A 14,625-nucleotide genomic window follows, 5' to 3' on the forward strand; every position below is an offset into this window, starting at 1 on the left:
AAAACAAAACTACCGTATGACCCAGCTGTACTATTCCTGGGCAGACTCCCAAAGGACTTCATGTCCTACTACAGAGATGACTGTTCAGACATGCTCATGCTACTCTGCTCACAATAGCCAGCAAATGCAACTAGACTAGATGTCCTTCCGTGGAATACAGAATCATGAAAATGCGGTGGTGCATATATATCACAGAATTACATTCGGCTGTAAAAAAATGAAATTTGCAGTAAAATGTATGGACTAGAAAACATTGAACTGGATGAGATAACCCAGGCTCAGAGACAAATGCCTCACTGCCTTACGCTATCTCTCTTATGTAGAGCATAGCTTCAAGTATTTAGATTTATATTTAACCCAGGCTGTCTATAGAAACTGGGAAACTAACATGGAGCCATGAGATGGGAATAATCCTGAAGTAATATTGAAACTGTAGAACATGAGAAATATGAAGGTAGGGGGCTGGAGAAGACCAGACATGGCAATGTTTAGACAAGTAGAGGGACCGAGAGACAGAGAAAAGAAGGGGGTGGAGAGAGATCAAACAAGATTAAGTGTATCTGAAGAAGTCACATGGAAACCTACTACTGTACAAACTACTGAAAAAATATTTTTGAATTGAAGTGTCCTGCCTGAGCTCGTATTATGAGCCATGTGGTTCATGCTACACTTGTTTACTGCGTCATGGTGTAGCTAGAAGACCCTCACCAACTGTCAGTGCAATGCTCTTTGAGCTGGTCACACAATAGAATAATGAGCCTCAGACATTTTGTAGCAATACAAAATAAAGTAAAAACAAGCAAAATACAAAAGGCTTTTACAATCCTGTAAACATGAAACACAGAATTATCAGTTTAACTTAATATGTTAAGGTATATGTGTTTTTAATCATCAGAGTTTTCAAATACACAATTACTTAATGACATCTAATTAATAATTATGGATTTACTTGCATTTATAATTTTATATAGCTATACACAATACAGACCAGCCAGGAGGGCTTCCAGAGTATGCTATTTTTGACACTGCTCCAAAAATGCTACACACAAATTATATATATAAAACCTATAAATGCAAAGCCATTCTCTCTTGGTTGGAAGATAGCCTTATAGAACTGAAAACGATACAAAACAATTTTTAGAACCTTAAGGTCATTGAAGTTCTGTTTGGCAAACTACATTCCACACCATCAGAAGCTGCCCATTAATAGTGGACTTTGAAGTGTACGAGTTACACATTAACTTCTTGATTGATTTCTTGTTGCGTATAAGCTTGGGTTCATAGGGACAACCAATGTAAAAGAAGCCTTTAAATTGCACTAAGCTACCTACAAAGGTTACCTCAGTTCTTTTGCTGATGCCAGTGACATCTTACCTCAACTCTGGAAATTGTGTAAGAGTGCTGATGTGACTGGAAGACAGCCATCAGATCACTATCGCCATATCCTGAATGGATTTGTACTGAGATCATGAGGTGAATTCGATTGTTACTGATCCCAGCAAACTGGGTTCCTCTAAATTTGATATTTTTCTCTGTATATTTGATGAAATAGGAGTTTGAAGATCACATCATGAAATGGGTCAACTGGTGAATATGCGAGTAATAAAAGTGTTGATTTGGGAACTATCAGTCCCAATAATGAAGAGACTTTGCAGATTTTTTTTTTTTTTTTTTTTGGTTTTTTGAGACAGGGTTTCTCTGTGTAGCTTTGCGCCTCTCCTGAAACTCACTTGGTAGCCCAGGCTGGCCTCGAACTCACAGAGATCCGCCTGGCTCTGCCTCCCGAGTGCTGGGATTAAAGGCGTGCGCCACCACCGCCTGGCTGACTTTGCAGAATATTTGAATATTGTGAACTAGTGCTGCAGAGATTCATGATAAAACTACAGGACTCAAACTTTGATGTTATACTTGAAGATGCCACTTGTCAGTGTGGTGAACTGGTGGTTGAGGTTCTTAAAACATGTTTTAAAAAAATACCCTCTGCACTTCCTGCTTGGCTGTACAGTAGAAGAGTATAGTGAAGACTTCCCCTCCTGTGTACCACTGTTCTCTCAGAGCTAAGTGAGCAGATGACATTCATTGAGAAGGTTTAAAAACACAATTTATGTGCTCTGTCTTTGGCTTTTGGTTCCAATTATTTACTGAGAAAAAAAGGAAATAATTTTAGAGTGAAGTTCTAGGGATGTTTTAAAATAGGTGTTGCATTATGTTAGTGTTTCTGTCTCTTTGAAGGTGAACCTGTATATTATTTTTATTCAAAAGACTGGATTTGTGTAAATCAATCAGGGAATCTCTTGTAAGATTGTGTCTCCTGGCAATATCAGAAGTTATAACCATAAAGTCTCACCAACATGACCACCTAAACATGAGATGAACAAGGACAACAACAAGAGACATGTCAAAGTAGACAGAGAAAAAACAGAAGGGCTCAATGAACTGCATGCAGCTAGCTAAGGAATGCTGAAAGCAGGAGAAATAATCTTCTCCATTGAAGAGCATACCAGTTGATTATCCAAAACCAAATGGTCATCCCTGAAAACATACATACAAGTAACGTTATACAGATTTAGATATAGATTTAGCTGGTTATGTTTAGGAGTGTGTGTGTGTGTGTGTGTGTGTGTGTGTGTGTGTGTGTGTGTGTGAAAGAGAGAGGAGAGAGAGAGAGAGAGAGAGAGAGAGAGAGAGAGAGAGAGAGAGAGAGAGAGGAGAGATCATACATATATACATGTAACATTTATTGTCACCTGAGAGATAGTTCAGAGGTTAAGAGCACTGGCTGCTCTTCCAGAGGTCCTGAGTTCAATTCTCAGCAACCACATTGTGGCTCACAACGATCTATAATTGGATATGGTGCCTTCATCTGGAGTGCAGGCATACATACAAGCAGAACACTGTATAAATGATAGACAGACAGATAGATAGATAGATAGATAGATAGATAGATAGATAGATAGATAGATAGATAGATAGACAGACCTGTATTTCCATTATTTAAGAGTCCACATAAGAGAGAAAACATGTGATACTGTCTTTCTTAGATTTGCTTAACTACCCTAATACGCATAACTCCAATTGAGTTTATTTTCCTGAAAATGACATAACTTCATCTTTTAAGGCTGAAAAGTCCTGTTGTGTATATAAACTACATTTTCTTTGTTGCCTGTGCTGAAACCTAAGTTGGTTCCATGACTTAGCCACAGTGAATAGGCTTCCAACATTGATGCATATACATCTCTGTGATGTGCAACCTTGGAATCTTCAGAGTTCATGCTCAAGAGGGATATAGTTGGGTCATATATAATGTAATTTTAGCTCTGTTACATTGTTTGCTCATTTTCTGTGTGTTTGTATGGTGTGTGTGTGTGTGTGTGTGTGTGTGTGTGTGTGTGTGTAAACAAACACATAAATACAACCTTCTGGAGCTCAGGGAACATCATGGTAGAGGGGGTAGAAAAATTGTAAGAGCCAAAATAGCAGGAAGCCTGTTGTAAAACAGTCTCTCCTAGAGATGGCTGTGTAAACAAGACTGGAACAATAGCAGTATCAATGAACATGTTAATATAAAAGGGAGAAATTTTCTAGAGGTCCCTTCCGTAGACAGAAAAAACCCTGCAGGCAACTAATGACTCTTAGGAGAAGAAGAATTAGCCTCTCCCAAGAATGAGTCCTTTTATTGGTTGTCCAGATCAGTGTGGTCAGCACTGAAACCTTAGACACACAAACAACAAGAATATTCCCTTGTTCTGAGAGCGGACTGTTCATTTCATTTGCTCTTTTACTAAGTGGGCTGTCTCGTATTTTCAGTGTTCCATTTTGTGAGTTCTTCATATATTCCGTGGTTTAATCCTCTCTCAGGTATGTAGTTGGCAGGGTTTTCTCTCATTCTTTAGGCTTTTTTCCCTGGATTGTACCCTTTGCTGTGCACAAGCTTTTTAAATATCATGCAATCCCACAGGTCAGTTCCTGATTTCATTTCCTTGTCTCTGAGAATTCTTTTCTGAAAGTTTTTGCTTAACATCATGTCCTGAAACACTTCCTTGCTTTCTTTAACAGTTCCTAAGTTCAGGTCTAACGTCAAGGTCATTATACATTTTGAATTGTGTTTTGTTCAGGGTGAGGAATATTAATCTAGGTTCAGTATTACACATATTGATGTCAATTTTTCTAGCATTCTTTATTGCAGAATTTTCTTTCCTTCAATGTATGATTTTTGCATCTTTTTTTCCAAAAAATAATGGTGGTGGTAGCTGTGCAGGTTCAATTATGAGTCTACTATTCTGTCCCATTGAACTACATGTCTCCTTTGTGCCTGTATCATGTTGCTTTTGCTACTATGAACTGGCAGTGCAATTTCAAATTGGACGGGGTGATACTTTATGAATTATTCTTTTTGCCCAAGATTGCATTGGATATTTGGAATCTTTTGTTCTTCCATGTGAGTTTTATGACATTTTATGCTTCTGTATAAAGCATAATTTTTATTTTGATGAGAATTGTACTGGATCTGTAGTTGTGCTAGGAGAGTGATGCTTACACTATTAAATATGTCATGAATATAGTGGGTCTTTCCATTTTCTAGTACCCTCTTACATTTTTTTCTTCAGTGTTTTAAAATGTCTACTGTAGAAATCTTTCCCCTTATCCCTTGGTTGAGTTTATTCCTAGGTTATACTTTGGTGGTAGTGGGTTTTGTTTTAAAGCTGTTTCGCATAGATTTTTTTCTTGATTTCTTTCTCAGAATGCTCATAATTGACATATATAAAGCGTCCTGGATTTTTGCATGTATTTTTGTGTGTAGCATGCATGTGTCTATATATGTGCATTAGTGCGTTGTGAGTGTGTTGTGCACATGTGTGTGCATTGTTTGGAAGTCTGAGGTTGGTATTGGGAGTCTTCTTCAATCATTCTCCACGTCTTTCACTGAGCCAGTCTCTCATTTGAACTCAGAGCTCACCAACACGGACTAGTCTAGTTAGCCAGTTTGATCTCAGTTCCCTTGTCCTGAGACCTTTGAAATAATGAAATATAGGTGGGCTACCTTATCCATCTGGGTTTACTCTGGTTCTCATGCTTGAGTGGCAGGTGATTTCACTACTGAGTCATCTTCCTGGCCTACTACTGATGTTTGTATATTGATTTTGTGTCAAAACATTGATGAAATAGTTCATTAGTTCTCAGAATTGTCTGGTGGACTTTAGGTTCTCTTACATGGATCACACAATATGCAAATAGCAGAAAATTTTTTTTCTACTTGTATCCAGTTTTTTTCTTTCTCTTGTGTTATCGCTCTAGCTAAGATTTCAGGGACTATATTAAATACACATGGACAAATTGATCCATGTCTTTATGCCTTATCTCAGTGGTAATGCTTGTTTTTTCCATTTAGTATAATGTTAGCTACAAATTTTTCATATATAGTCTTTCTTACATTCCTTCAATTCACAGTATCTTGAAGGCTTTCATCATGAAGGAATGTTGGATTTGTCAAGGATTTTCTGTATATATTGAGATGAATTAAATCCTTTCTTGACTCTCCAGCCATGGACCTTATGATCATTCTCAAATTTCATTTCTACTGTTCCATTAACAGGACTTAAAATTACTCATTATCACCTTCTCTCTAGGAAAAAAAGTTGTGTTGTCTCCTGACATTGCATTTTCACTCTAGGAAATATTACCCCATACAAAGATTCCAATTATAAACCAATGACCACGTGAAGATCAAAGCAAAACTTCATTACTTGTATGACAAGGCTATGATGTTTGTTTTTTTTTATTTTTGAGATTATAATATACTTACATTTCTCCCCTCCTCCTTTGAAACCCTCCCATATACCCCTTCCACTTCTCCTTCGAACTCATGGCCTCTTTCTTCAATGATTGTCATTGAATGCATTCATGTATTTGTGTATACATAATTATTCCAAATATAACCTGTTCAGTCCATATAGTGTTACCTGTACTTCTGTCTTCAGGCCTGACTGTTCGGCACTGCACCACCAATGGGTGTGCTCTTCCTGGGGAAGACACTTGTCCTCCTCCCAGCTTCCATCCATTGTCTATAGTTCTCTGTGTAGAGCTGAGGTTCCTGGGCTGCTGTTTGTGTTATTGATTTTAACCATTCTGACAGGTATAAGATGGAACCACAAAGTAGTTTTGGTTTATATTTCCCCTATAGGTAAGGAAGAAGGAAGTTGAACAATTTTTTCTCATTTGTTCAGCAAATATTTATTGAACAGCATCTTTGTTGGACATGGTTCTAGGTATCTGGAAGACATCAGTTTCTCACTGGTATCATTGGCAAATCTTTTGACTTTTTAAATTACTTTTTAAAAATATTTTATTTATTTATTGTTCCTTCACAAAACACATCCCAACTGCAGCCTCCTCTTCCACTCCTCCTCCCAGTGCCCCCACCCCACGTCCCCTCTCCCCCAGATCCACTACTCCTCCAGTTTCCTTCAGAAATGAGCAGGCCTCCCAGTATGTCAACCGAACTCAGAATAGTAAGGTGCAATAAAACTAGGCACAAGCCTCATATCAAGGCTGGATGAGGCAACCCATTAGGAGGAAAAGGGTCCCATGTGATGGCAAGAGAATCAGAGACAACACCCACTCCCATTGTTAGGAGTCTAACAAAAACCCTAAGCTAATGAACCACAGCATGTATGTAGAGGACCTGGTGCAGATCCATGAGGTTCTGTGGTTGCTGCTTCAGTCTCTGTGATCCCCTATGAGCCCTGTTTAGTTGATTCTGTGGGACATGTTCTCCTGGCATCCTCAAATCCTTTGTCTCCTACCATCCTTTCTCCCCCTCTTTTGTCAAGTTCTCTGAGCTCTGATTAATATTTGACTGTGGGTCTCTGTATCTGTTCCTATCAGCTACTGGAGGAAGCCTCTCTGATGACAATTAGGCTAGGCATTGATCCTATGAGTATAACAGAATATCATTAGGAATCATTTAAGTGTTTCTCAGCCATTTGAATTTCCTCTATTGAGAATTTTCTGTTTAGATCTGTAACCCATTTTTTTAAATTGGAATATTTAGAATTTCCTATATCTAATTTCTTGAGTTCTTTATATATTTTGAATAGTAGTCTATCAGATGTGGAGTTGGTAAAAATCTTTTCCCATTCTGTAGGCTGCCATTTTGTCTCATTGACTATGTCTTTTGCCTTAGAGAAACTTGTCAGTTTCATGTCAAATATCTGCTCTCAGAGCTTTGGGAACCCTGTAAAAGAGAAGGAGGAAAGAGTGTAAGAGAAGAGGGGATGGAGGACACCAAGAAAACACGGCCCTTTGAATGAACAAAACAAGGCACATAGGAACTCACAGAGACTGAAGCAGCAAGCACAGGGCCTACATGGGTCTGCACCAGTCTTCTGCATATATATTACAGCTTTCAGTTTAGTGCTCTAATGGGACTCCTGAGTGTGAGAATAAGTGGTTCTCTGATTCTTGTGCCTGCTCTTGGGCCTCTTTTCCTGCTGTTGGGCTACCATGTGCAACTTGGTTATGATAGTTTTTTCTTTATTTTATTTTATTTTATTTTATTTTATTTTATTTTATTTTATTTTATTTTATTTTATTTTATTTTATTTTGTCTTGTTTGGTTGTTATCTCTTAGAAGACTATTCTTTTCCAATGAAAGACAAAAGAGAGTGGATCCAGAGGGAATGTAGGGAGGAATTGGGTGGAGTAAAGTGAGGGGAAACTATAATCAGGATATATTACATTTGAAAAGAATCTATGTCCAATGAAAGGAAAAAATATTCTGGATAATATATAGTCTACATGGCTATCATTTGGAAACTTTTCTATGTTTCTTTCTTTGAAAATTCTTTTTTGTTGTTGCATTAAACATACATTCTCATGCAAATATTTTGCCATGAATAAATCAATAAATAAGACAATATTGCACGATGTGTTTTTTAAGTGTTTGGCCAATTTAAAAAAAAATTTAAACCAATGATTAAAAAGTTTTAGAAAGTCCACATTTCATATACTAAAGAATTGGTAATATTTTTGCAGTGAGAAAATAATGTATAATATGTGGGAACCCGTTTTCAGGTTCCTCGTGGCTTTACCCAGCTGGTCCGCATAGAGAGGATGATTAGGACCACGGGCCTGAGTGCAGGTGTCTGAGATGGTCTGCGCTTGGCTATGCTAGGGGGGAGGTCTTTTGCTCCACCCCTTGGCATCTCTATAAATACCCTGGGGCAGAGACAGACAGGAGCCGTTGGAATAGGTTCCCGGCCCTCTCGAGGCTATCCTTTATTTTCTATCTCTTCATCTCCACAATCTAAATCCTTCTATCTAATATTTCCTGCTGCTCGCACTCAAGAAAACTCTGGGGAGCTGTGGTATTGGTGAGTAAATGCCCCATAATAATGTAAATAAAATAGTTAAAGAGTATTATACAAATTACATGGATTCAATAAAACTTTCGCCACACCTAGTTGTTTCCTTTAGAGCGGTTTGTTTAATTTCTTCTTATTTTGTCTAGACTTTTTTTTTGCGACAAGATATTACTGTGGTCTCAGATTCAATATGTAGATGAAATGATCTTGAGTTCCTGGACATCATGCCTTCACCTTTCAAGGACCATTACCTGAAAGGGGAGTGTGTGATGCTTGGACAGGAACTCAGGTCTTTGTGTAAGGGAGACAAAGGCTTTACCAATCAAATTCCAGCCCCATACCAAGATTTGATTTCATAAAATGCTACGAATTGAAGGCTTGGTCTCCAGATCACAGCAATAAACATTTTAAGTGGTGGGGCCCAGTGAAAGGATGTTGTGACATTTATTCCTAGAGTGAGGTGAGGTGCCTGCTCTGCCCTTCATTCTTCCCATGATGGCCAGAATAAATGCTGTCTCCTCACGAACTAATTTTGTCAGCTATTGTTCCAGGAAGAGGAAAGTAGCATAAAGGGGAGTGGAAATGAGGCAATATAAGATCATTATGTTTGTAGATAACAACTGGATTTTAAAAGGTCAAGGTTGGGACTTGGACATATGAAAAATGCTCAATTTCAAGCACATTTTACCAAGACCAAATGGTCTTCTGTGAATTGCTGATAGACATCTTCCACTGTGGTTTAAGTATTCCCTGTAAGGACAAAGAGAGCTGAGAGAAGGATCTTCCCATGCCAGTTATACAAGGTGCATTCCATGGGGACATTAAATTGATATTAGAGCAAAAGGTGTCTTACACACACAGTTACATAAGAACAGTGAACATAACATTAAAGCAGGTCAATTGGAGTACATACTTCTGGATTACAAATAGGGCTCTTCTACTAAAATTCTAAATTCCAGCAACATTAACCTGAAAGTCAGAATTTCTTCACTTCTTGCCATGAAAGAGTGATTTTGGTGCCAAGACTGGAAAACTTTTACAAACTTAGACAATATATAAAGGAAGACAGAGGCTAAGAGATGAAAATATACTACAATTTTAATTCCAACTACTTCTTACATAGCTCATAATCAAAGAAAAAAGTTATACTCAATGAAATGAGTCCCAGATAACCTAAAAGAATTTTCTAAAAGTATAATGATAAATAAATTTAAAGTAGCTAAAATACCCTTTCCCTTTTGAAAATACATTGTGAGAGCTGAAGAAATGTCTCAGGGTAAGAGTACTTGTTTCTCTTCAGAGGAGCAGAGTTTGATTTTAAGCATCTGTGTTGGTTGGCTTAAAACTACCTACATAGAATCCTGCTTTGGGGATCTGACATCCTTTTCTGACTGCCATAAGTATAGGCACACTTGTGCACACACACACACACACAGACATCTAATTAATTAATTAATTAATTAATTAAAATGTATACATATCTATAAATGTTAATGGTAAACAATAACATTGTAAATGATAAGTATGAGTAGAACGTTTTCTTAGTGTCCCCAAATAAGCATATTCAAAAGAAAATATGCCCAACGCCTGTGAAAATGTTGTGAGGTATCCACCAGAGAAGACTACTTGGATACGAGTTCAAGCCAATAGTAAGCTTTTATTCACTGGCTGGAGAATACACTGGATGTTTGGGACTCCAATGAAGTCCCAAGTCTTTCTCAGGTTGAACTTTGAAGCACAAAAACAACATCCTGGGTTGACACATCTCAGTTAGCAAAACAGTTAGTTGGAAGTAGAACTACAGAAGCCAAAAAGTAATGTTAGTACTTTTAGAGACTTTCCCAGAACTGTAGGCTTTGATGGATTAGGTCTTTGTTCTTGTTTTTTTCTCAGTGTTTCTCAGTTGTTGCTGCCTAAGTGCTGGGTTCCAAGGCCTGAATGACACTTCCACTATGGCGTCAATTCTGCTAAGATCTGAAGGTCTGTTACAAAAACACAACAAAGTAACTTTATTTAAGACCATGACAGTTAGTGTCTCTATCACTGCAATCATATTTTCAGTGGGAAGTACTACAGTTTGAATCTGACCTGTCCACACAGGAAATCATGATAAACTTTGGTCATTGTAACAAGGTTGAGAAGCAGTAGAGATTTTTTGACAGATGATTAGGCATTCAAATTATAAAGTTCTCCTGGAAATATCTTAGATCAGCTAGGACTAGAGTAATTACATAATAATAAATTGTTATGAAGTAATCCACATACTTGGCCTCTTTTGCACATACACATTTCACATTTTACTTCTCTGTCATTTTAATATATAGACAAATAGCTGTCATTAGGTATTAACCCCAGGCTGTCTGGACTTTCCAACCACCAGAATCATGAACAAAATATAGCATTTTTCCATGCATTGTAGTATGCCATAAGTATTTTGTTATAGAAACATAAACAAAAGATTTTTTTTAATGATGAAAGCTTGATTTGAACAAATGAAATGCAATTTTATAATTCTATGGATTTACTGTGAAACACTGAACTGTAACTTTTGAATTCATGAATTGTATGCTATGTTCATTTTATATTACCAAAATGTTAAGCACATTTTAAACTGGAGATTAAATTTTGACACAGCTGCATTATTTTACCTTTATATTTCTAAGTAAAGGAAAAAATGTAAGCAAAGTGGTTGTGGTTGTGAAAGAGAAAGGAAATGGCAAGCAAACTTTTATGACCTTTGGGTCATCTGAGTTCTATAGTACCCAAGTGTCCACATGATCAAAAGCTAAAAGAGTATTGATTTGTAAGAAGCCATAAAGGTTAGACTTTAACTTTTTTTAATGCTTTGTCCTTAAAGTAAACCAGAGAAGGACAGCAAAATTTGGCAGAAGCACTGGTATTGCAGCAATGTCCATGAGCAGTGGATTTCAGTTCTGCTGATATGTACTGGGGCATCTGTACAGAGGTCACAGGACAACTGGAGAGAATTGCTTCTCTCTTTCTACCACGTATTTACTTAGGATTAAACGCAGATCATCAGGATTGGCAGCAAATGCCTTCATCAGCACAGCAATCTTTCTGACCATAGTCATTTTTTTTTAAATTGTATCTCTTAATTAAATAAAATGTAAAGTAAGGGTCTAGAAAGATTTTGACAGTCAAAAGAACTGACTGCTCTTCCAGAACCTCGATTTTCCCATAGGGAGGCTCACTCTCTTCTCTAACTCTAATCTCGGAGGGCTCCATTGCCCTCAGCTGGCCTCCCCAAGCACCAGGCACATGAGTGGTATACAAACACACACAGCAGCAAAACACTCACACATACAAATAAATAAACTAAAAATTTAAAGAATATGTGAACTGATTGCAAGCTTCTACACTGGCTATTGGCTAAGTTGCCCAAGCCCACCGGTAGCATCCTTCCTACATTTGTAGGCCTGGCAATGGCCACACAGCTCCCGCACAGACTTTCCCAGGTGAGTGTCACTGAAAGCAAGCCTTCCTGTGTCAGCAGCGAATTCCCATGCCTAATTCCAGTTGTGCAGCTCCTGCACTGGCTTTCCCTAGTAGGTGCCATCAGAAGCCTGCCCAAGCCATCTCGGAACTTCTAGACATAGCTCCTGACATGCAGTGCAGACTTTGTCTGCGAACCTCAACAGAATCTTATGCTTCAATACTGTCCTCAAACTCCAAGGCTCCAGGGGTATATCTCCTACAAAGAGCCCAGGCTGAAGCAGGCCAGAATACTAACTACATCATACAGAAAACAAATGAGAAATGTCTACATGCCCATATCACAATGTGAAACACAAATATGAAAGGTCAAAACAGTATGTCCAACCCTTTAACAGAACAGTCCTATGGAAATGTTCTCCAGTGAAAACTACTTAGATGAGCCACAGGGCACATACAGCTAGGGAAGACTGCTTAATTGCTTTCTCTCTTGGCAGATTTCATAGTATTTTCTGGAACCATTGAAGTTAGACAGTAGGAAGAGGCTTACTGGTCAGATCCAGGTCAAATCCTCTGAGTTCTGTGTCCCAAGTGTGTAATGTCTTCAGAAATGAGGTCCAGGGGCTGCATCAGTAGCCAATATTGTTGGGGAGTCATTTGGACAACCACGACCAACCATTTGAAAGGAGGTTGTCTTAGTTAGGGTTTTTATTGCTGTGATGAATCACCATGACCAAAAGCAAGTTAAGGAGGAAAGGGTTTATCTGGCTTATACTTCCATGTCACTGTTCATCGTTGAAGGAAATCAGGACAGGAACTCAAACACAGCAGGAACCTGGAGGCAGCAGCTGATGCAGAGGCTATGGAGAGGTGCTGCTTACTGGCTTGCTATTCATGGCTTGCTCAGCCTATTTTCTTATAGAACCCAGGACCAGCAGCCCAAGGATGACATGAATCATAATGGGCTCTCCCCCATCAATCACTAATTAAGAAAATGCCTTACATCTGGATATAATGGAGAAATTTTCTCAGTTGAGGTTTCCTCCTTTCAAATAACTCTAGTTTGTGTGTCAAGCTGACATAAGACCAGCCAGCACAGAGGTATAGTGTGCTGGAGAGAAATCATGACTGATACTGGAAACCTAGCCAGCCTCCTGGGGCTAGTGACATTATTGCCCTTAGGGTAAAAAAAAATCATTGAATTCCACTTTGCTAGACCAGCACAATTCCTTACTACATTCTAAATATTATCCTTATACCCATAGGTAAGTGTGTGCCTTAGTCAATGTTCTATTGCTGTGAAGAGACACTGAGATCAAGGCAACTCTTATAAAGGAAAGCATTTAATTGGGGTTGGCTTACAGTTTGGAGGTTTAGATCATTGTCATCATGGCAGAAAGCATGGTGGCATGCAGGCAGACATAGTTGAGAGTTCTATATCCAGATCTGCAGGAAGGGAAAGAGAGACATGGGGCCTGGCTTGAGCATTTGAAACCCCAAAGCCCACTCCCAGGGACACACTTGCTCCAACAAGGCCACAGCTACTTCAAAAAGCCACATCTCCAAATAGTGTCATTCCCTGGTGACCAAGTTTTCAATTATTTGAGCCTATGAGGGCCATTTCTATTCAAACCACCACAATGTGGCTGTCACACTCTACAATAGAGAACTATCACAATAAAAGCACAACTTGGCATAATGAAAATATCAAAATGTCAGAAAGTTCTGCCCCAATAGATACATGTACATCACAGCTCCTGTAAATACAGCTCAAGGAATATGATGAAAGAGAGAGCACATGATTGTAAGAGATGGAATGCCAGGAAGTGAAGTCTATGGTGAAACAGGTTTTTTTAGAGCCTGCATAGGCAAGCCTGAAGCCATGGCAATGTCAACAGACATATTAACGTTTAAGGGAGGAAATTTTGTTTGTTCCCCACTGGCTCTAAGAAACAGAAAAACAATTGCATCCCTTTTTTTTCTACTTTCCTTGCCAAATCAGAGACTAGTGAGGAAACGAGAATCGTCATCTCTCTCTTAAATGCTGTACTACTCTCTGTATAAAAGAAAGTTCTTTATAGATCAGTAGCTGAGTCTCAGTAGCATTTACATCACCCAGAGCAACAGCCATACAAACCACTCTACTAGAGTAATCTTTGATTTTATCTGTATCTGTCCCTCTTTGGGCTACAATTGCATAGATGATTTTTCCTAGAAATATGAGAACAAATGTCTATTAAGATCAGAACAGGCATTGATTCCACTCAGGTATGGCAAGGTGAGCCAAGGAATCTATTTAGTTCTTTACAAGAGCATAGAAGAGTGCATATCTGAAAGGCCCATCCCATCGTGGTGAACTCTTAAGAAAGATGCATCTTTGGAATTTCCTATGTTACTTTGTGCTAGTGAGTTTTTAGTCAACTTGACACAAATTAGTGTCATCTGAGAAGAGAGAACCTCAGTAGAGAAAATGCTTTAATCAGATTGTCCTGTGGGTCTATTTTTTGTTTGATGAATGATTAGAAAAGCCCACCCCACTGTGACTGTTGGCATCCCTGGCAAGGTGGTCCTGGATGTAAGAGAGAGCAAACTGAGAGAGCCATCAGGATAAGCCAGTAAATGTTGTTCCTCTATGACCTCTATTTCAGTTCTTCCTTCCAGGTTATGGCCTTGAGTTACTGCCCTAACTTCTCATAATGAATAACAGCTCTAAGCTGAAATAAGCCCCATATTCTCCGGGTTTATTTTAGTCATGATGTTTATCATGGCAATAGAAATCTAAAGAGGACACACTTGTAGATATGTCCAC

The sequence above is a fragment of the Peromyscus eremicus genome, chromosome 10, assembly GCF_949786415.1.
Source record: "Peromyscus eremicus chromosome 10, PerEre_H2_v1, whole genome shotgun sequence".
Taxonomy (NCBI): Eukaryota; Metazoa; Chordata; class Mammalia; order Rodentia; family Cricetidae; genus Peromyscus; species Peromyscus eremicus.